This window comes from Triturus cristatus, chromosome 6 (assembly GCF_964204655.1).
Source record: "Triturus cristatus chromosome 6, aTriCri1.1, whole genome shotgun sequence".
NCBI classification, from domain to species: Eukaryota; Metazoa; Chordata; class Amphibia; order Caudata; family Salamandridae; genus Triturus; species Triturus cristatus.
In genome coordinates, this window is record NC_140589.1 from 992,693,543 (window position 1) to 992,713,944 (window position 20,402).

The following is a 20,402-nucleotide window of genomic DNA, read 5'->3' on the forward strand; positions in this document are numbered from 1 at the left end:
CTTCCCCTTACTTTAATAGGGGCCGTTGCTCCAATAAAGATGTCAATGCTACCCTTACTAATTTTTCTTTTTTCAGATATCCCGATCAAAGTCAATGCAGTTTATTTTAGAGAATTGGAAAAATTATTTCGCCAGTTTATTTGGAGTAAAAAAGCGTCAAGGTTGAAACTATCAATCCTTCAACTTGATATTAGCTGTGGTGGGCTGGCACTCCCCATATTCATACTTATTATGAAGCAGCGTTTATGGATATAGTATTTCGGCTGCTTGATAATAGGGGATCTTTGGATAGCTTTTTCCTCAGTAAGATGGTCCATGAAGTCGGAACTCGGCTTCCGGTCTTCTTAAAAACATCAAAAATTCCTAGAAAAAAAAAGATACGAAACGCTTCAAGCACTTTCTAATAGACTCCAGACATTTTATTCTCGAAAGGCCCGGTCTTCGGGATTTGAATATCTGGGCTTGACAGGGGCCAGAAGTTTGGGCCTTTACATTCGCAATAGTCATGTTAAACTTTGGGAATTAAAAAGTTTTAAAGAACTAAGCCACTTTCTAATAGGAGTTAGATGTATTAACTGGGAGGAGGTTAAGGCTAGATGCGTATGCAGAGCAGGTTACTCTTTTTTAGCCTCCTCCAGGTTAGATCACTGATAAATAAATGTATACCCCAGGAAATATAGGTACCCCCTCGGTCCTTGGTGCTGTGTTTAGAACTAAACTGTGAGGTATAGGGAATTGGTATTGAGTTTTTCGAAATCAAGGAGAGCCCCTAGTCATTACCAATTTTCTGGAAAAAATAAAACACGAACTGTCTTGCAATTTTTCAATTAGAGAGTGGCAAAATATTTCCCAACACGGCAGTAAGGCACTGAGAGCCGCAAACTTCAAAAGAATGGCGTTTCTGTCCCAATGGATGGCTTATTATACCCATTATGCTTTGCATAAAATATATCCAGAGGTTGAAAATAAGTGTTTTCACTGCCAGCAGGTTGGGGAGGGCGGCTGGTTACATGTTTCTTGCACAAGCTCAAGGTTGAGCCAGTTCTGGGTGAAAATGTGTGCTGAGCTCAGCCGTGCCCTCGGGAGCAATATACAACCTGAGCCGGAGGTGGCATTGTTTGGTTTATTAAAACAGAGCCTAATCCAAGTTTTAACAAGAGGGGGGAAATGCTTTTATCAATCTCGTTCTTAGTGGCATGTTCACTGATTCTCCAGAATTGGAAAACAACTAAAGCCCCGACCTTTCTCGAGTGGTATAATAAAGTGAAACAAGTAAGAAGTTATGAAGAAGCTTATGCGAAAAGGGTGGGAGCTATTAGAAAATGTATTTCAGTCTGGAAATATTTTGATCAAATTGAAAGGGATCTCCAGGGGTAACATTTCTATGATCTTTTTCTAATATATATCATTTGTGATGATTATATTTTCTCTTTATAGAAAAGGATTGTTTAGTACAAATTGTTTAGTATGAATTGAATTTTGATCAATTGAAAAAGGAGGTCTAGGCGTAACATATCCATTGGCTCTATCGCACTTTAGCACTTGCACTTTAGTTTATATGAAATGATCTTTTTCAATTACATAATATCTCTGATGTTTACATTTCCTTTTTAATCAAAAGGATTGTTTTGTATGAATTATATTTTGGATATAATGGGAGAGGATCTCTAGGGATATCATGTCCATTCGATCTATGCCATTTTTAGCACTTCCACCTTAGTTTTTAGGTCTCGCCTGACCCAGCGCATGCGCTGGTCTGGCGAGACTTATTGAGAGGGCTCCAAAAAGTGCTACCAGGCCAGCCTAGAGCAACAGTGCAAGTGCGCGGGAGCGCGCACCGCGCTTTACCGCGAATACTTTCATTTTCGCGGCCGCATGGCCGCTTTGATGTTTGATCGTGATACAACTGTTGCATGGCTAAACACTTATAAGATCCCAAGAGACCTATTGGCTATGCCAATGCTTGTTATGAAATGATCTTTATCTAATACATATCATTGGTGATGATTATATTTCTTCTTTAAAGAAAAGGATTGTATAGTATGAACTGCATTTTGATCCAATGGAAAAGTATTTTTAGGGGTAACATATCCGTTGGTTCTATCGCACTTTAGCACTTGCACTTTATTTAATATGAAATGATCTTTTTCAATTATTAAATTTGTGATGTTTACAGTTTCGTTTTAATCAATAGGATTGTTCAGTAAGAATTGTATCTTGATTAAATGGAAAAAGGATTTCCAGGAAACATATCTGTTGGATCTGTGGCACTTTAGCACTTTAGCACTTGCACTTTAGTCTATATGAAATGATCTCTTTCTAGTACATAAAAATTTGTGATGATTACATTTTCTTCCTAATGAAAAGGATTGCATAGTATCAATTGTATTTGTATATCTATATTTATGTTTAACTGCCTTCTTCTATGTATTTTATTCTGCTCAATAAAAATAAATAAAAAACTTCACATAGTTCATAGCAAGTGACTGCAAGTATCTTACATAGATATCACGTGTGGGGCGTCATGCCTTAGTCCCAGTGGCTTAAAGAGGCCCTGCTTGATGTGTCTTACCCAGGTGGTAACAACAATGTAGCTGACCCCTTCTAGATTCCAGCGCAAGGTCTGGTGAGTTTAGCAGCAGGAAAGAAGTGCTGTGGCCTGGCTTCGGGAAGAGTACCTACAGCAACACGGGAACCTTGTCTGTCGTTGGTGGAGCCCCATGGCAAGAGTCAGTGTTCTGGCAGGAAGACAGGAGCCTCCAGATCCTGCTGAATTTCCTCGGAGGGCCAATCTGGTCCGATGATCAACAGCATGTAATCAACTCCTGGGCCCCTTGGGCATGGTGGTGCACACTTGTGATTGTGAATGGCGACCCAAGAATCGAGCTGGCCCAGTCTCATGACAGATAGGGAGGTCCCTGCGAGTTCACTTGGTTCCTTGGTTGATGGCCCCAATGAAGCCTTTGAGTGGTGTTCCAGTCTCCAAAGATGATGGCCTTCAGTCTATGTTATTAGGCTACAGCCCCAATTCTATCTTGGAAGATGGGCCACAAATCACAGGCTAATGGCCCTCGGTATACTATAGCAGTCATGCAATGCAGTTGTTCTCAATGGACATTTGGCTTCACACTTCGCTTATGGAATCCTCGTCTTCGGATACCACTGGGCCTTGCTCCACCCAGGCTCTCCTCACAGGGCACAGTGGTATTGGCAGACAGGATGGTGCTCCAGGCTCAGGGCAAGTATTCTTGGTGTAAGACCATTGGACCTTGAACCCTGGTCCTGGTTTCAGCAGCTTAAGACATGGTGATCTTGTCACACCTCTGAACATAAGTATGGTTTCAGCTTCCACTTTTATACAGTGTTTGCACACACAAATGTTATTTAGTGCCTGGCCCTTTGAAATTCATGCTGTGGGTGTCAGGCTCTTTGAAGTGCCCACTCCTTTTGTCTGTTCTTTGTCCAGGAGTCTGATTCCCTATCAGGGCTGGAACTATAGCTGATGAGCCCACGAATCGGGTCATGGTTGCATCAATGGTTTACTTCTGGGTGTCAGCCTCCAGTGACAAGAGCCTTTCAAAGAGTCATATGATTAAGCCTCACATCTTTTAACACGTCTGTGTTCATGTAAAGCTACCTTATCAGTTTCACCATCTACAATAAATACTGTTCTCTTGCTTCCCTGCCCAGTACCCGTCCTGAATCATAAGATGCCGTTGGTGTGCAACGGAAATGCTCTGCCCCCTACCATTGTAGCTCTCCCCCATAATCTAAGGAACGTCTCCAATCCACATCTGTCCAGGTCTGCAGGCCACACCTCCATTTTAGGATTTTCTAGGTCAGGGGATTCCCTAAATGGAAGTCACAGTACTCCACACTATGTCCTCTCACAGGCCCACATACATGCAGGTTTTAGCACACAAACACACATGTGCTTTATAGTGCTTTCATGTATGCTAAGAAGGTTGAGTGCAGAACTTTAACCAAATTGGTGGATAGGCTCCACTTCTGTGACATGGGAAACAACCCTGCTAATCCACTGTTCACCACTGTGTATGCTGCCACCACTGCACTCATATTCCTCAACTCTGGGTGAGGGAAGTAGGTCAACCAATTTTGATGGAATCGCTTCTGGCACCCCTCCCAGTTTATAGTAGACAGTGGTGCATCAGGGTACAACCTTCGTCACGGCACAAATGCATGATCCCTGCATGTCTCATGACCAATTTAATAACCAGGGGTTGAGACCCAAATGCATCTAGGCTAAAGTGCACTTCTGTTACCATGCAGGGGAATCAATTTTCCATCCCAATTCAAGTCTTAATGTATCCTGGGATACCTACAAGGCATCAGAGTCGCCTCTGGTCTCTGGAAGGATGCTCCTTAATCTGCACTCCCTAACAGACATTTTTTCTTGTGGCCTTTTTTTGTGACTTGGCAGATGATTCTCTGATATTTTATTCTCTTAAAAGTGCTCTTTGTCTTCAGTAATTTCCTGTTACTGCAGTTAAAAGCATCTTACTCAATTGTAATGGATGCCTTAAGCCTATTAGACAAAGGTTAATACATAGTTAAACATACAATTTCCTTCTCCCTGTTTCCTGTTCCTTATTCCTATCGCAACGTCCTTGGCAGTATATTACTACTTTCTTTCTAGAGGAATGTTTGAGTAACTGCTGTGTACTGTCATTTATTTTAAATGTGTGCTCATTTCTGATTTGGTATATTAGCATTAAATGTTCTAAAGTAGGAAAATAATTTGTAATGATATTGTCTGTGATTTGCCTACAACTACTTACAATGATGTGGTTGGTTTAAAATTTAGTAAAGCTTTGAAGAGCCAGTGAAGCATATGGAAGCAAAAATGTTAACTTGTCGGATTCACTAAGAATTCTTGCAAATAGATGTGTACCTTACAATTGATTTATTCCAGAATTTTCAGGAGTAAGTAAAACCTATCGACAAAAAAGGCTTTGGGGATCAGTCCCAATATGAGGGTGCAGGAGAAGGGTGTCATAAACACAGCATCAATTTTACAGGCAGAAGTACATAAGTTATTTCAAAGTGTCATTGAAATAAGCAAAAGAGGTCTAACCAGCGACTTAGGTGGATAATGGATCCCACTCATGGTTTAGGGAATGGGACCACATACATGACTTCTGGAGTGAAGGAGAGTGCACCCCAAGTTTTAAAGTGTCCAGGGGAATAAGACAGGGCTGTGTCATCGCACCCCTCCTCTTCTCATTATACATTAATGGGATTGACAAAACCCTCCAAGAATTGAATACTTATGCCCCATAAGTAGGCTCTTGTCCAAACCCGCTGCTCCTGTATGCAGACGATATAGTCTTAATATCTAGAACTGCAAACCAACTACTACAACTAGTCAAAGCTTTTGTCTTATACATGGAGCAAAAATACCTAAAATTAAATCTTACTAAGACGTTTGTGATGGTCTGTGGATGGGGTAGGGCAAAGAAAAAGACCCATTGTATGAGGGAACAAAAGCTGACAGAAGTCCAAAGTTTCTCCTATTTAGGCACTTTATTCTCCTTTAATAGTAATTGGGGTCCCCACATAGACGAGTCAACACTTAAACTAATTAGAACCATATAGACGATCTTTAGATTTTGTAACAAGATAGGCAGTAAACCTATTTGCGCGATGCTCAAACTGTATGGTAGTGTACGCCTATCAGTAGCAACCTATAGCTCTGTAAAATGGGGTAACACCAGTATAAATACATGACAATCCTGTGAAAACTCTTTTTTTGCTGTATGCTGGCTGTATCAAGGTCTAAATCCATATACATCCTACACAAAGAATTGGATGCACCGTATGTTGCCAATCTAATACAAGTAAGAGCTTTATGCTCTTGGCATAAAATCTGGTGCAAGAGAGACCAAAGTTCACCAGGGACATATTTAAGGATTGCCTAGCACTGGAACATTTTAATAAAATTCCATGGCTAGCATATATGGATAAGTTGCTGAACAAAATCTATAAATAACTATCTGTGAAAAATCCCATAGGTATTTTGCATTATGTCAAACATTTAATTAAAAATATTCACATGGAGAAACAAAGCTAAGAAGAGCTAGTAGAGATGAGAAAAAACAAAGTGTTTCAAGATATATGGCTAGTATGAAGCTGTCTGTCCTACCTGACTATCTAGTCAAAGTCACAAATACCCAGGACAGAGTTTACCTGACAAGGTTACGTTTGGGCACTGTCCATGAACTGGTGGCTTTTCCAAAGCATGAAAGATGGCAGAAAATAGTTTACAGATGCCCATGTGATGGGAAAGCCATTCAGTTCACGGTGCACTTTATGCTGTTCTGCAAGTTTAATCCAGACATTAGGATAATATTTTTATGGCCAATCTATGGCAAAGAAACTTTTATTTCATAAGGATGCCATGAAATATATTTGTACCCTTGACAATGAGTTAGCTTGCTGAGCTGTTGCTGGATATATAAGCCAGGCTATACAAAGAAGGAAATCACTTGCATCTTTACATAACCTAGTCTATGAAGCTGATTGTAAGATGATTTTAGGCTGATAATAATTATTAAAATCTGGGGGGCGGAGCTAGCCGGCAGCGATGGCGGACGCGTGAGTGCGGAGCTCGTCGCTGTAACCCTCACAAGATCCGCCCAATGATCCTGCCCAACGGTGCTGCCTAGTGGGGAACAAGGGGGAATCCTCCCTCCTCGGAGCGGTGTTGCCGGTGGGGCCCCCCCGACTAGATAGGGGGCCGAGTGTGTTGCTGTGGGGGCCGAGGCTGTGACTTGCGGACAGGCCCGGTGTCCCCGGCCTCCCCTGGGGACGTCCCCGGCATGCGTGCCGCGACGTGCGGCAGCAAGATCGAAAGTGGTCCCGATTCCCCGGGCCTTCATCTGGACCCCCCGCCGGAGGTCGAAACTGCGGAGCGGACGGCTCCGACGGACGGTGCCCGACCCTGAGACCCTTGCAGCGGCAGCCCCTGGACCAGGTACGGGCTGGGATGGACGTCCTAAGTTCGGTGGCGAGGCGGAGCCCTGAGGCGTTGGTGGATTCGGACCAGGGAGCGGGGCGCCTGCCGAGGACGGCCGCGGAGTACCCGGACAGAGAACCCCCTGGAGCGTCCCGGGGCCAGTGTGGCAGGCGAGCTGCTCTGGGGCCTTGCTGAGCGGGGTGACCGGCGGTGGGCGCGGGGACGGCGCCTGGTGCTGGTATCTGGAGGAGCGGTGGGCGCGTTGGCCCCTCTTCCCCCCCCCCCATTGCTGGAGGATCCTCACTGGCGAGTCTGCTTGGCGCCCCGGGTGGCATGAAGGGCCCGGAGTAGCCCCCTCGGGCGCGCATTCACCTGCATATTGGAAGTGCCTGGAGGTGGTGGAGGGGCCGGGCCCAGTCGCGGTGCGGTGTCCCGGGGTCGGGTGCGTTTGCCACTGTGGTGAATTCTGACGTGGATGGGGTCTGCCTGCGGGGATCGCCTCTCCTGACACCGCCGGCCTGGGCCAGGAGGTGAGGCCCGCTCGAGAGGTGGCTGACGAGGTGTACCGGAGTCTGATAGCCCCTAGTGTCAGTTGGAGGAGCCCGGACCTGGGGGAGTGCTTGACCCGGACGGCAGCCATGGTGAAAACCGATAAGACCCAGCCCAAGCTTTCCTTCGACCCCCGCAAGGCAAAGGGGCCGGCCGCGGAGAAGACTGAGGCGGCGGCGGGCGGCTCTGCCACGGGGGGCCCCGCGGAAGCGGATATTCGAGAAATGCTGGTGGCGATGGAGAGGGGCCTCCAGGGCAGTCTCACTGCAATCGACGCCAAGCTGGACGCGCTCACTTACCGAATGGACCGCATGTCGGAGCGCGTAGATAAGAATTCGGAGCGCCTCGACACGACGGAAAAAAGAGTGTCCCACGTGGAGGACGCGCAGACGGAGTGCGATGCGGATAGGAAGCAAATGAGCAGGCTGTTGCAGGTCATCCAGGACAAAGCGGAGGATTTGGAGGCCCGCTCGATGAGGTCTAACATCCGTATCACGGGTGTCGCGGAGACGACGCAGACCGGGAGGATGGAACTCTTTGTGGAGAAGCTTCTGCGTGCCCTGTTGGGGGAGGACGTGTTCTCTCCCATGTTTGTAGTCGAAAGGGCGCACCGCTCGCTGGGGCCTCGCCCGAAACCTGGGGCACCAGCGAGGCCCATAATTGCAAAGCTGTTGAATTACAGAGACCGCGATGTGGCCCTGCGGGTGGCCAGGGAAAAGGGACGCTCCAATATGAAGGCATGGACATATCCATTTTCCCCGACTTCACGGCCAGGGTGCAGGAAGAGCGCAGACAATTTGCTCCATATAAAAAACAGCTTAGGGAACTGGGCCTGGACTACGCGATGCTCTACCCTGCGCGACTGCGGATCAACAGACAGGGCCGTTCCCACTTTTTTACTGACCCGAAGGAGCTGCATCGGTCCTTGAAGGACTGGTCAAAGGAGCAGCGGAGCGGTCAGCGGAGACAAAATGACACCTCGGAGGAGTCCTCCCGCCTGGAGGAGCAGGATTAGCCCGAGATGAACTGTCGGACTTTGGGTACGACGGGGCAGATTGCTTTTGCTCACCGGGCGGGGGGGTGATTGATGGCCTGGTGGCGGAAGGGACTTTGGAGTTACCCGCCTTGCTGAGTGTGGCGCGGCCATACAAGGAGACACTGCTGCAGCCTCCTGGGACCTTTCTGACATAGTGGGCGAGTGGGTGGTCTGGGGGCCCTGTGGCGTGCTTTTAAGGTGCGGCAATACGTTGAGCCCGCTCTGAGGCTGGCATGAGTGATCCGACTCCTGGGGACCTTGGGAACCCTCCCCCCTTCCCGGGATGAGGTATGTTATTTGCTTCCCTGACCCTGACGTGAGTTTCCCCGGGTGGGGGGCTGGCGGGCGGGGGGGCCCCAGCGGACTTGTGCTGCGTAGCATCTGGCCTGGTTCCTCGAGGGAGTGCCCTGAGTCCTTCCCCGGTCCCCCGGGGGTAGTGCGGGTGGGGCGGCACACGTTGGGTGGTGCACGAGGGCAAGGCGGGGAGAGTACGCGACTGCCCAGCGGCGGTATCTAATTGGGAGTGCCTGGCGCCTGGTTCTCTCTGCCCCCACGCTGCGGCTTTCGGTGGCCCCAGTTGGGGCTACTTTGGGAAATGTTCTTGAGTGACGTTTGTGGTTTTGAGGGGTGGGGGGTGGGATTGGGGTCCTGTCTGGCCAGGTTGGGGGAGGTCAGCTGTGGGTGTGGGGGAAGCAGTTGGGGGGGGGGTTTGTCAAGTGGGGAGGTTGGGCACACTACGCGCTCTGAGACCTGTGTATTGGTTGGTTTCTGGCATACTGGATGTGGAGGTATGAGAGCGGCCCAGTCGGTGCTCTCATGTGTGAAACTCCACCTGTTGGCACGACTGTTGAGTGGATGTTGCGATGGCAGCCCCTGAAACGGTGACTGGTGACGGTAATCCTGGCACTTTAGGAGCACTGACGTGGAATGTACGAGGACTGAATGACTTCCGTAAGCTCCGGAAAGTGCTGAACTATTTCCACAGGCACCACATTGACCTAGCCTTAATACAGGAGACACACCTTCCCACAGGGAGTAAAATGCTTTCTGCACGCGGCTTGGCGGGCAACAGCGTGGCGACCGGCTTTACAACACACTCCCGGGGGGTGGTCACGTGGGTGAACCCGACCTCCAAATTGAAGCTTACTGTGCTTGAGGCTGATCCACACGGGCGTTACTTACTGGCTAGGTGTACAGGGCGGGGTCATGACCTAGTGGTGGTTAACGTGTACGGCCCAAATTTTGACGACCCAGAGTTCTACGGTACGCTGGCCGCATTTTGTAGGCAATACGAGCATGCGAGAATGGTGTGGGGGGGCGACTTCAATTTTATATTCAACCCGTCGCTGGACCGCTCATCGGGGTCGGTGAGGCGCCCGGCGGCTGCGGCCGTGCATATGCAGGCGGAGATGACTAAGCTTGACCTGGTTGATGCCTGGAGACACGGTCACTCGGGGAAGGGAGGCTTCACGCACTACTCCGCACACCACGATGTGCACACTCGAATCGATTACTGGTTGGTGTCGCGTTCACTACTGGCGGCGTCTAAGGGGTGCATAGTGCTCCCCCGTACGCTTTCGGATCACTCCCCCCTCCTCCTAATCTTGGACTCCCCTATTAGGCGGATTCCGCCGTTCACCTGGCGCCTGCCGCCTTATTCGTTGCTGGACGAGGTCTTCAGGGGGGAGCTGGCGGAAGACATTGCATCTTTCTTTGATAAGAACCTGGGCTCGGTACAGAGTTTCCACACGCTTTGGGATTCCTTCAAAGCGTACATACGCGGCATAGCTATGTCCAAGCACTCTACTGTCCTTAAATGTATCCGACAGCGAATGCGGACCATTGAAACGCAGTTGACACAGCTTGAAAGGCAGCTACTGCGATCCCCAGCAGCCGGGGTCGAAGATAGAATTCGCGAGTTGGTCTCGGAATACAACAGCGAGGCAGACAGAGAGGTGCAACACATGGGCAAGTACGCAACCGCCCGGGCTCCTTGCTGGCAAAGTTACTGCGTAATCGCAGACGGCCCCTGGTAGTGGAGGAGCTGGTCTCCCCTGCAGGCGCAGTGCTCATGGACGAAGAGGAGATTGTGGCTGAATTCAGAGCGTTTTATGCAGACCTCTACTCCTCTAAGTCGTCACGGATGGAGGAGGAAATAGATGATTACCTCAGCTACATCAAAATGCCCTTCTTGTCGAACTCGCAGAGGGAGTTTTTGATGCTGCCTATACAACACGATGAGATACGGGCGGCACTGGGGGGCATGCGGTCGAGTAGTGCGCCGGGTGCGGATGGGTTAACTGTGGACTTCTACAAAGCATTCCAGGACGTGCTCCTGCCCCACCTGATCACGCTTTTCGATGAGATATGCCAGGAGGAGTGTATGCCGGATACCATGAGAGAGGCACTTCTGGTTATGGTCCTGAAACCCGGTAGACCTCCTAATGTATGTGGGTCGTACCGGCCCCTTTCTCTGCTTAACGTAGATGCTAAGCTGTATGCTAAGGTCTTGGCCACGCGCCTGGCACTCTTGGTGCCGGAGCTGGTGGCCCCGGAGCAGGCGGGCTTCATTCCATCGAGGAACCTCACGTACAACATCCGTACGGTACTGGGGGCCATGCAACATGTACGTCCGGACTGCAAGGCTCTGGCGCTTTTTCTGGACATGGAAAAAGCATTTGACTCCGTAGAGTGGCCATTCATGGTGCGTGTACTCCATAAGTTGGGGCTGGGTGAGCCCTTCCTGCAGATGTTGGGAGCTTTGTACTATCGCCCCACTGCTAGGCTGCGGATTGGGGATCGTGTCACGGACGCATTCGACATCGGCAGGGGAACTAGGCAGGGCTGCCCCCTCTCCCCGCTCCTATACGCCCTGGTGGCGGAGCCCTTGGCTTGCGCTATCAGGGAATACCATAGACACGAGGGCATCAGCTTTCCCACTTTTAAGATCGGCATCTCAACCTATGCTGACGACACGCTGCTGTATGTCAGGGACCCCGAGGTGAATCTCCCTTCCATTCTCAGGGAGGTGGTCCGGTTCGGGGCGCTGTCAGGCCTTCGGGTTAACTGGAGTAAGTCGTTGGCGTTCCCTTTGTCGCCGGTGACGCAGCCGTTTCCCATGGAGTACCCCCTGCAGTGGACCACTGACTCGATAAGGTAACTGGGGATTCAGCTGCACAGGGACCCGGAGGTGCTCCTTCGGGACAATTACGGAGTGGCATACACCAAGTTAGTTGAGGATGTGGAGACGTGGAATAGGCTCCCCCTGAAGTTGCTGGGCCGAATAGCCATCATGAAAATGGTGGTCTTGCCGCGGTTCCTGTTCCTGTTTAATAATATCCCGGTTGTGTTATCTAAGGCCTTTTTCAAGCAGCTCAACCAAACGCTTACTGCCCTAGCCTGGGGGGGGCAAGCAGCCCAGAGTCCGATGGGAGGTGCTGATGCTGCCGTATGAACAGGGGGGACTGGGGGCTCCAGACCTGGAAAGGTACTACAGAACAGCGCAGGCGGCGCATCTGCATACATGGATTCATGCTGATCCGGGGGTCCCCCATGTGACCCTGGAGAAACTGTTCCCCTTACCGGCTATTGCCTTTCAGCAGGTAGATCGCAGAGTGGGCAGTCTTGACTCCCTTAAGGCCACGACGCACGCCTGGTGGGAGTTGGCAAAGGCCCGGGGCTGCGCGATTTTGTACTCCCCGTTGTTACCGGTGGAGTGGGCGGTGTGGCTCCCCCCGCTGAGAGAAAAGGGTGTGTTACAGGCGCTGAGCGCTCTGGGCATTTCAAGGATGGAGGACCTATTCGTTAACGGGGTGGCCAGGGCGTGGGACCAGCTCGGATCGGCGCCGCTGGCTCCCACGCCACTGCAGCGTTTTCAGTTCCACAGAGTGCGGGGTGCGCTCTCTACCATATTGGGGCCGGGAATGGCGGAACCCCCGGAGGTTCTGGAACTCACTTATGTAATAAAGACCGCGGCGTCTGCCAAGCTGGTCACGACGCTCAAAAAGCTGGGGGACCAGTGTATGCCACACCGGTGCGAAGCGGTGAGAACTGCATGGCAGACGGACCTGGACATGGAGATCACAGATGATATGTGGAAGTACTGCTGCGCCAGCACTAAGACGGTGTCCTTGAACGGCCGGCACAGATTGGTGCATTTTAAATTCTTTCAGCGTGTATATTATACCCCGCAGCGGTTACATAGGTATGGGCTGCGCCCATCCGCGGAGTGTGAGCGCTGCCACCATCCGGAGGCGGATTTCATGCATATGGCCTGGAGCTGTCCGGGGGTCGCCAGGTTCTGGGCGGGGGTGTTCAGGGAGCTCAGTAAGATACTGGAGGTTGAGATTCCTCCTAGCCCCGCTTTGGCGTTGCTGGGGTACTCTCGACCCCTCCGACCGGCGTTGCGTCGCCTGGCGGACATTGCTCTGTTGATCGCCAGTAGAGTGGTGGCGCTTTGCTGGATGAGAGGACCTCTGCCTACTGCGAAGCGATGGGCTAGCGACCTGTTGTATTGTAGTACGCAGGCGGAGATATATAGTGAACTACTACCACCTAAAAGCCGCCCCAAGAATTTTTGGGGGCTGTATAGAGCGTCGTTGAAGACCGGAGACCCTGCAGTGGATAGTCAGGGGGGGACACTGAATGTAGAACCCAGTGGAGGTGTGACAGCGGCCGGGGATGCTGAGCATGGCCGGGAAGCCGGGGAGGAACGCCCAGGAGGCACTCAGTAGCACAGAATGGTAGAGAGCGCTGCATGCGGAGAGTGTAGACGGACAAACTCATGGTTTGACTAGGGTCGGGTTCCCGTTGGGACCACATTAGGGGTGAGTGTGCTGCCAGGGGGAATGTAGACTGACTGCGGGAGGGCACTTTGCCTGGGTTTGCCAGGATGGCGGGATGGCAGATGCGGGTAACATCACAGAGACATGGGGGTAAGGCAGCGTGTGTGTGATGGGTGGGGTGGGAGGGGGGGTTAGGGGTACGGCTGGAGCTTGCAGGGGCTAGGCCGGCGGTGCGTGCCCTAGTGGGTGCGTGTGTGGCCACAAGATCTACTGCCACACTATCCTAGGGCGGGAGGTCTTCCGTGGTCCTGTCTGCGGTTGGGGCACTGCTTGGGTGCTACTAACGTATTGAAGGTGGCAATGCCGCCGGTCCTCCGGGATGTCGGCTAAATGGCTGTGTAAGAGTGATCCCAACTGCCTGCACGAGGGGCTCCCCCCCTGTGTTGTGATATGCCCGGAGGGCGACTGTACCTGTATTGCTTCTTTGTGTTATTAAAGGCTTGTTGAAAACTTAAAAAAAAATAAAAATAATAATAATAATAATTATTAAAATCTAGGGAAACAAAATGATTTTCACAAATGAGGTTTTAACTATCAATTGAATCAGTCTTAATTTTATGTAAGATGTTTTCTCTATTTTATGTACTTTCTGGATCCATTGATAGAAGTTTTTTAATCTTATGTATGATGTTTTTTATCTTATGCACTTTTATGGATCGATAAAAAGATTCCGAATAAAGTTATTATGAAATGACTCCTGGAGTGATGATGATGACTGGTAGGTAGGTAATCAAATCTGTACTGGAGGCTGTGGCTCATTATGTCCCCATGGTGGGTGGGACGCCTCTGAAACTAAGCAGTTGCCTTGTCACAAAGCGATGGTTGGGTTCTAGATTCCCCCAATGTTTTTATTGCTTATTGACTGGTTAAGTCTTCTAAGGAAATTGACTGTCATGGGACAGTGGAGGAGCGGCGTTTGTCAATTCAAAGAAAAACCTTCTGCCAGAGGTTTATTAAAGTACAGTAATGATGTTATTGTAGCTCCGCTTAGTCTGTTAAAGACTAGTGTCTCTGCAATCCCAATAAAGTCCCCCACTGTTCATAAACTGTGTTCTGCACTTCGCATACGAACAATTTCAATGGATAAACTCAAAACGTAAATTATTCAATAATTCTGCAGTAGCTGCAGTGCTGTTCACATGTTATTTATATTAGGCACTCTTAGTCTTCAACTTCAGTGGCTACACATTATTTTCATTTAAGTTGGTTCCTCTCTTTATCAAGTTTTTAATACCAATTTCTGAATTATTTGAGGTTCCTAATTCTATCTGTAATTTATTTTACAAGGTGACAACCTGGAGCTGCTTTTCTCCATGTGATTTCTATAAGGAGCATCTGCAAAATCAGCACCTTGTGAATCAGGTGACTAGGGTAAGCTATTTGTTGTATGTTGCAAAGCTATTTGTTGTGTCAAGCTGCAATGACAGCTAATAAGTGTATTATTTGTTATGTTGGGTGTATAGGCCCCATAAAGATGAAGATACAGACCCCTCAAACTCACCGTCTTAGAACACGCTTTGGCAAAACCAATAGACCTCGCCTATGGAAGCTATTGGTTTTGCGAAGGTTTTTTAGTGATGAGGTGCAGCCTGGCTAAAAAAGAAAAAAAAATCCAATGACACTGACACCCACTAACTGTTGTATGTGTGGAAAACATGCATTTGCATGTCTACAAAATGATGTAGGGTGTGTTTTTTCCTTTTGTTTTGCCAATCCAAGTTGGGGCAGGGAGAAACAAAAGCAGAACATGAGACTGAGGTGGTGGAAGCTACACGAGGGATATGGGGGAAGAAATTTTGAGACACAGGTGGGTGGAAGAACAAGAAGTTCACGGGCGGGGAAGCAACAAGGAGGGTGCGGGTGAGAGGCAGAGAAAAGCAAACGAGGAGATAGAGCATCATAGAGAACGGGCGAGAAAGCAATATGGGGAGAAGCGCATGAGGGAGAGCACATCATGGAGGAGGTGGGGAGGAACTGACTGCTGGGGTGCTGTGTGGAGATTAGAGTTAAATATTACCTGAAGCCATGACAAAGCCAAGAGGACTCAACTCTCTCTGTGTGTGCTTGGTCATGCGCACTACATGCCGCACATGCTTAAAAACGTCTCTTTGTACATACTGTACTATTTGCAAGGTTTGATAGTGAAGGTCGCACACAGCACACAAACATTGCTCTGTTCTTGGCATGGCTTTCGACATGGAGTAAGTCGCTTATCACTGCAGTGTTTCTGGCATTTGATCAGGGTCGGCAGACACACAGTCTATGACAACAGTTTATTGATAGAAAATGCTTAGTGCAGACAGACATGCAGTAGGGAAGCTTCTATTTGTGTGATGCTTTGTGTATGTTAGATAGACTAAAACACTGCACTTTTAGTAATGTGTGCACAGGGTAGAGAGTGTCAACTAACACTGCATTTCTGATATAAATATTGCACTGTTTGTATTATGCATTTTGTGTATTATGAAAAATATAGAATCTGCACTACTAGTGATTTGCCCAAGAAATTAAAGACTGAATCAGGAGTCTCTCACATTTGTGAGCACAGCAGTGGTACCATGGCTAAGAATACCTATCATATGGTGCAGTTAACTCTGACTTTGTCATGGACTGGTGGAAAGCACCACAGTTTTCATTGGTGTAGTGACGCAGGCAGCGATGGCAGGCCATGCACCATCTGCACCTTGTGCTCAATGTAAAGATACAAACAGATTGTGTACACAGCACTATATGGATATGTCAAATTAGCAGAAGAAGACAGAATGTAAACACATCTGTTTCTATGATATTTGTGCAGACAGATACGCAGACTTTAAATCCTCCCTGGATCACTAACATGAAGTGCCTGTCAGCCACATGGGCACTCTGTGAGCACTTGAGTGTTAGTAAGGTGTATTTAGTGCAGCTAGATATGTAGGCAGATTGCAAATGCTGCACAGATCAGTTTATGTATGGTGCTGTCAGAGAAGTGAAACAGCACATTCATTTCTTTATCCAAGTAAGTTGTAAAGGTCTGCCCTATGGCTAGCATGGGTATTATATAGTAATGTCAATTCAGATATAATCCTTATAACCCCTACAAATACTAATACCATAACACTCAGCAGTCGGCAGCCAATTGTAGTACATACAGTCTACATATTAACTCTATTAGACAGCTTAAACCTCTTGCACTCACCTATGACACATATGCTGCTGGTCTTGTCCTTCACTCTGTACTGTACCAGCCCATACACCAGCCATATCCAACTGAAAAGGCATGGAACAACTAATGAGATCTGTCACATGCTGCTAGCCAATCAGATGACTGTAATCTAGTCCACCACTACAGGCACCAACAGCTACATACTATGATCGCTTCTTGACATCTCACAATGACAATCAGGTACGGGATGTCTATCCCAGCAGATCTCCTATCACTTATCGCTCCAAGCATGCCTGCTCAGGACCATAAACTGTAAACAAAAAACCTGAAAATGGACAACTCAGTGCAGTAACCAGCTAGATAAATTATAATCATAGGAAATACCATAAAGTTTCTGCAGAGATGCTCAAAGCTGCCAGCCTACTGAAAACCATAACCTGTGCACCTGTCTCTCATGCCTTTTCATCCAACACACTGCTAAGTGATTCATGCCACTAACATGGTAACCACACCTCAATGAGCATCACACTTTTCATGGGAACACTTCCCATATAGGATCAACAAGCAGCGTGGCTTCTGTCAATGTGATTTAAAAGTAAAACATATCCTATGGCATGGCCAGCATTGACCGCATCATGGCGCTTTTTAGGTCAAAGCCTGCCATATAGCACAGCTGTCTGGTTTGCTAACGACATTTTGGGGACATTCAGAAAGCTTCCCTGAAAATGCATTCCGCCTATTGCTTACTATTGGCTTTGTGGTTTGTAGCTCATATTTGCTTGCTTTCCATTTGATGGCTGTATTTGTTTTAGGCTGTCCAGCTTGAGTACAACCCTTCCCATCCTCAAATCCTATATACTGTATTCTTAGCCTAATACTGAATTTCTGTGAACAGATCTGTATACCTTGTTCGTGTCTTGTCACATTTGCTGTTCATTCAAACACTGAGGTCAAATGCCAGGCTCTGTCTTCCAGGGAGCTTGGTATTTACTTTTCTTTCTCTAACTTCAAAATGAGAGGATTTATGTGACAATCCTGCTGGCTACTCATGGTGTGCTCTATGATGTAATTTTTTTTGGGGGGGGCACAAAATAACAATGCATGAACAATAAATGAACTGTGCAGATATTTCAGAATATGGAAAGCTCAAATGAAGCACTTTTTTTGATAATTCTCAAGTGTGGTGGAAACAATATTTAATATGATAAAAACAACTCAATGCACTAGGTGATGAAATTTCCACACATTATCGTTTGTGTGCTGTATATTTTTATCAGTAAAACTGTATGTCTGTGCACATGTAATGGTCATTTAAATTGAAGAGGTGTTGTTTGTAATGGCAGCGCACTACCACGCCATGCATACTCCACTTTATCCCACTCCACTGTACTCTGCACCACTCTACTCCACGCCACTGTACTTTTCTCTGCACCAACCCACACTACACCACTCCGTGCCACTCCACACTGCGTAACTGTGCTCTACTCTGCACAACTCCACTCTATGCCACTTCGCTCCACACCTCTGTACTCTACACCACTCTATGCTTTGCCAATGCACTATATCCCACACCATTCTGCTATGCGCCACTGCACTGTCGGCCCCTGCCACTCCATGCCACTCCACACTGTGTCACTATACTCTACTCTGCACCACTCCACTCTATGCCACTTCACTCCACACCTCTCTACTCTAAACTACTCTACGCTTTTCCAATGCACTATATCCCACTCTAATCTACTCTTCACCACTGCACTATACAGCACTACACTATATATCACTCTACTCTATGCCACTGCATTCTGCAACAGTTCCCTCTGCTCTGAAGCAATCTAGTTTACGCCCCTGTACTCCACAACACTCAATTCCACTCTGCCCTACTGCAATCTACCCCGCACCACTCCACGCCCCTGCGCCAATACACTCTATGCCACTTTACTCAAAACCAATACTCACCATGCCACTGCACTCTATGCCAATCTACTCTGCACCACTTTACTAAACACAACTTCACTCTAGTCCACTCTACTCCACTCTATTACACTCCACTCCATAATACTCCACTCTGTGAAACTCTACTCCATTAAACCCTACTTCGCCTTTACGCCACTTCACCTTCTCTAAACTCTACTCCACTCTGTGCCACTCTTTGACACTACTCCACTCAATGATGTTCTACGCATCTTCCTCTAAGCCACTCATGCCACTTTACTACACTCTACTCTACAACACTCTAATCCACTTTATTCCACTCCACTGCTCCACTCTACACCACAACTCTCCACTCAGTGCCATTTCACTCTGACACTCTATGCCACTCCACTCTACTGTATGCCCCTCGACAGTACAACATTCACTTTACTCCACTGTATGCCATTCCACTTTCCTACACTACTCCATTCTATGCCACTCCCTTCTATAACAATCTACTCCGTTCTATGTTACTCTACTCTGCGTTGCTCTACTCCACTCTACACAACACACTCTACACCATTTCAGTTTGCTTTACACCATTCCACGATACTCTATGCCACTCCACTCTACAACACTTTACCCAATTCTGACACTCTACTCCACTCTACGCCACTCAACTGTACTCCATTCTACGCTCGACACTCCATGACACTTCACTTCACACCTCTCCATGCCACTCAGCTGTACTCTATGCCACGTCACAGCTTTCTCCGCCACACAATTACACTCCACTCTACTCCACTTAACGACAGTCCGCTCCACTCTCCTTTACCCTGCTAACTTTTAGTCTTACGGAACACCAGCCATGCTGGTGTATAACATGGCTAAAATATAATGGCAAAGCCAATAGCTCTTCCATAGGCGAGACCTATTGGCTTTGCCAGTGCTTGTTTTCTATTTTTAACCATGCTGCACTGCAGTCGCGTTCTATAAAACATAGGTAAAAAAACATTGAAAAAACCAATAGATTTCACATAGGCGAAACCTACTGACTTTGCCAATTCTTGTTTGAATTTGCTGGTAAATGGTTGTTTGCCATGACAGTCATCTTGTATTAATTGTATCATTTATCGTTTTAATATACATTTATTTTTAATATACATGTCAATGTTTTTAATATTTTTGCCAAATCCTATCCTTGTATTTTGTATGTATGCAACGTTTATTAATTGTTATATTAATTGCTGTGTACTTTTTCATGATTTTTTATAAATGATAAAATAAAGCGTTGTGATGACGATGAGTGAAATTGTCAGTGTCAGTGTGGCACAGTGAAATTATCAGACGAGTTTTTTGCATTTCGAGCAATGATGCACATATCTAGGCTGACATAAAAACTGTTGTACGAACACCTTAGTCGATCCTCAGAAGTCGCATATGTGTCATTTCCTGTGCGTCGAGCCTGTTTCACACTGCTGCCCCAGGAAGTTGATTGCTTTGGTGGATTTGCATTAATTGAGTTCAGTAGATGAGCGGAATATATTAATTGCATGAAACTGATGATTATATCATACAAGTTATGTAAATACGCTGCTGGTTTGTTCTGTTTAAGATTCTGTAAGTCCTGGTTCCGCTAGATGACCTCATTACTTTAAGAACTATGCAGGTGTAAGGCTGCTTTACTATAAGATCACTGCAGCTGCATGACTTTTATGTTATATGAATAATGCATGGCGTCTATGCACTAAAATTGACGCAGCTGCTTAACCACATAGATTCAACGACACTACAACTGCATAACCACATAGATTCAGTAGCAATGCAGCTGCATAATCACATTGCCTCAAAAACACTGTAGCTGCATAGCCACATATTCAACAGCATTACAGCTGCATAATCAAATTGCCTCAATAACACTTTTGATGCATAACCGCATAG

The 20,402-nt window shown here is 47.6% G+C and overlaps 1 protein-coding gene across 4 annotated transcripts in view; it reads left to right on the plus strand.

Annotated features, from left to right (window-relative positions):
• RIN2 (Ras and Rab interactor 2) overlaps positions 1-20,402 on the plus strand; it is an 831,738-nt gene that overhangs the window by 178,001 nt on the left and 633,335 nt on the right. For 3 of the 4 annotated variants that reach the window (XM_085611780.1, XM_085611777.1, XM_085611778.1), the window contains exon 3: positions 14,693-14,776. The exons of the other annotated variant lie outside the window; for it this stretch is intronic. The gene's annotated coding sequence lies outside the window, so the exon portion shown is untranslated. The remainder of the gene's footprint in view (positions 1-14,692; positions 14,777-20,402) is intronic. 4 annotated transcript variants of the gene reach the window in all.